Below are 3,534 nucleotides of genomic sequence, written 5' to 3' on the forward strand. Positions count from 1 at the left end.
GCTGATTCACTCTTCAGAGGTCAAGGGGGTAAAGGAGATTGAGTATGGGCTTTGGAGTCAGAACTGGGTTTAAGTTTTGGCTCCATTTTTAACTAGCTCTGTGACCTTGCAGAGGCAACTGCACCTTTGAGCCTCAATTTCCTCATGTGAGCCTCATTTTCATGGGAGTGGGAGGCAGGGTTTTCTTCGTCTGTAAAAATATAAAACAAAACAAAAAACAAAGACAAAAACAAAACAAAACCTACTTCAAAATAGTGTTCTCAGGAACAAGATAAGGATGTCTGACCTGTCATTTCTATTGAACATTGTCCTGGAGGTTATAGCCAGGACAATTAGACAAGAAAAAGAAATTTTAAAAATCCAGTTAGGAAAAGAAAAAGCAAAACTATTTTCTACTATAAAACTAAACACAACTTCAGTAATTTTTGTAAAATACAGGAGCAATATAAAAAAAGATTGTATGCACTAAAAAACACTATCATGTATACAACGAACAATCCAAAAATAAAATTAAGAAAACAATTTCATTGACAACAGCATGAAAAGGAATAAAATACTTAGGACTGGACATGGTGGCTCATGCCTGTAATCACAGTGCTTTAGCAGGCTGAGTCTGGAGGATCACTTGAGCCCAGAAGTCTGAGGCTACAGTGAACTGTGAACTATGATAGTGTACACTCCAACCTGGGCAACAGAATGAGACCTTGTCTCAAAAACAAACAAAAATAAACCCAGAAAATAAAAAAAAGAAAACACAAGAATAAATTTCACAAAAAAGTGCAAGACTTGTACATTAAAATTACAAAAGCCTGTTGAAAGAAATTAAATACTCAAATAAGTGGAATAGTAAGTCTTTCCCATCCCACATTTATGGACAGGAAGACAATATTGTGACAACGGCAATACTCCCCAAACTGATCTACAGATTCAATGCACTCTCTATCAGAATCTCAACTGGTTTTTTGCAGAAACTGACGGGCTGCACTTCTAGGAATATACCCAGAGGAATATAAATTACTCTGCCAAAAAGACACTTGCACATGTATGTTTGCTGAAGCACTCTTCACAATAGCAAAAACATGGAATCAACCCAGAAGCCCATTGAAAGTTGTCTGGATAAAGAATGTCTGGATAAATATAAACAACGGAATACTACACAGCCATAAAGAACAAAATCATGTCCTTTGCAGCAACATGGATGCAACTGGAGACCATCATTCGAAGTGAATTATCACAGAGACTAAAAACTGAATTTTGCATGCTTTTATTCATAAGCGGGCCCTAAACATTGGGCACACGGGCACAAAGGTGGGAACAACTGATGCTGGGCTCTACTAATGAGGGGAGGAAGGAGGGGAGATCAAGGACACACAACCACCCACTGGGTACCATCTCCACTACCAGGGGGAGATGGTACCCAAACCTCATCTGCACACAACTTGCTTATGTAGCAAATCCTCACAAGTACCACTCCCTGTCTCTAAAATACATAACATAAAAAAAGAAATTAAGAGGCTGATCCTACAATTCATAAGGAAATGGAAGGGACCCAGAACAGTGAAAACAATCTAAAGAACAACAAGGTTGGAGGAATCACATGTCCTAATTTCAAAACTTACTACACAGCTATAGTCATCAAGATGGTGTGTAACCAGCATAAGGGTAGACATATAGCTTAACTGAATAGCACTGAGAGTCCACATATGAACTCAAACATTTATAGCCGATTGATTTTCAGCAAGGGTTCCAAGATCATTTAATGGAGGAAAGAATGGTCTTTCCAACAAAGGGTGCTGCAACTATCAAATATCTATATGCAAAATATCTATATGCAAAAGAATGAAACTGGCTGGGTACAGTGGCTCATGCCTGTAATCCCAGCACTTTGGGAGGCGGAGGCGAGAGGACTGCCTGAGCCCAGGGGTTCGAGACAAACCTGGGCAACTTGTGAGACCTCATCTCTACAATAAATAAAGAAAAATTAGCTGGGTGTGTTGGCACATGCCTGTAGTTCCAGCTACTCGGAAGGCTGAGGCAGAAGGATCACCTGAGCCCAGCAGGTCGAGGCTGCGGTGGCTGTGAGTGGTGTTGTGCCACTGTATTCCAGCCTGGGTGACAGAGTGAGACGTTGACTCAAAAAAAAAAAAAAAAAAAAAAGAATGAAGCTGGACCCCTACCTCACACTGTATGCAAAAATAAACTCAAAGACCTAAATGATCAAAGATGCAGTAATTCCATTCCTAGCTATATATACAAGAAAACTGAAAACAAATGTTCACACAAAAAGGAATACACAAACGTTTATAGACGCACAGTAGCCAAAAAGTGAAAACCATCCAAGTCTCTACCAATTGGTGAATGGATAAACAAAATGTGCATATCCATAAAAAGAAATACTATTCAGCCATTAAAAGAAATGAAGCACTAATGATTGCTACAGTGTGGATGAATCTTGAAAACATGTTAAATGAAAGAAGCCAGACACGACTCATTTCCGTTTCTATATGCATAATTCAATTTATATAAAATGTTCAGGGTTAGGTGTGGTGGCTCACATCTGCCATCCTAGCACTTTAGGAGGCTGAGGGAGGAGAACCTCTTGAGCCCAAGAGTTCAAGACCAGCCTGAGCAATATAGTGAGACCTCTTCTCTAAAAAAATCAAAAAAGTTAGCTGGGCATGAGGGCATGTGCCTGTAGTCCCCACTACTCAGGAGGCTGAGACAGGAGTATTGCCTGAGCCCAGAGGTTGATCAAGGCTGCAGTGAGCTGTGATCATGCCACTTCACTCCAGCCTGGGCAACAGAGTGAGACCTTACCTAAAAAAAAAAAAAAAAAAAAAGAAAAGAAAAAGAGAAAGTTCAGAATAGGCAAATCCATAGAGACAGAAAGTAGATTAGTAGTTGCATGGGGCTGGGAAGAGGTGGGGAAGGGAGAGTGACTGTTTTTTTGTTTTTGTTTTTGTTTTTTTGAGTCAGAGTCTCAGTCTGTTGCCCAGGCTGGGGTGCAATGGCATGCTTACAGCCACTATAGCCTCGACCTGCTGGGCTCAGGTGATCCTTCCACTTTAGCCTTCCAAGTAGCTGGAACTACAGGTGTGTGCCACCACACACGGGTAATTTTTTGGCTTTTTGTAGAGAAGAGGTCTTGCCAAGTTGCCCAGGCTGGTCTTGAACCCATGGGCTCAAGCAATCCTCTCATCTCTGTCTCCCAAAGTGCTGGAAAAAAATGTTCACACACAAACGTATACACAAATGTTCATAGAAACATAGTAGCCAAAAAGTGGAAACCATTCAAATCTCCACCAGTTGATGAATGGATAAACAAAATGTGTATATCCACACAACACAGGCATGGGCCACCATGCCCAGCTAAGAGTGACTGTTGGCCGGGCTCGGTGGCTCAGCCTGTCATCCCGCGCCTTCGGGAGGCTGAGGTGAGTGGACTGCCTGAGCCCGCGGGCTCGAGACCCGCCTGGGCAGCGAGACCTCATCTCTACAGTAAATCAAAAAATCAGCCGGGCGTGGTAGCACACC

Source organism: Carlito syrichta, unplaced genomic scaffold, assembly GCF_000164805.1.
Source record: "Carlito syrichta isolate Samal-C Ts95f unplaced genomic scaffold, Tarsius_syrichta-2.0.1 Scaffold305043, whole genome shotgun sequence".
In the NCBI taxonomy this organism is placed as follows: Eukaryota; Metazoa; Chordata; class Mammalia; order Primates; family Tarsiidae; genus Carlito; species Carlito syrichta.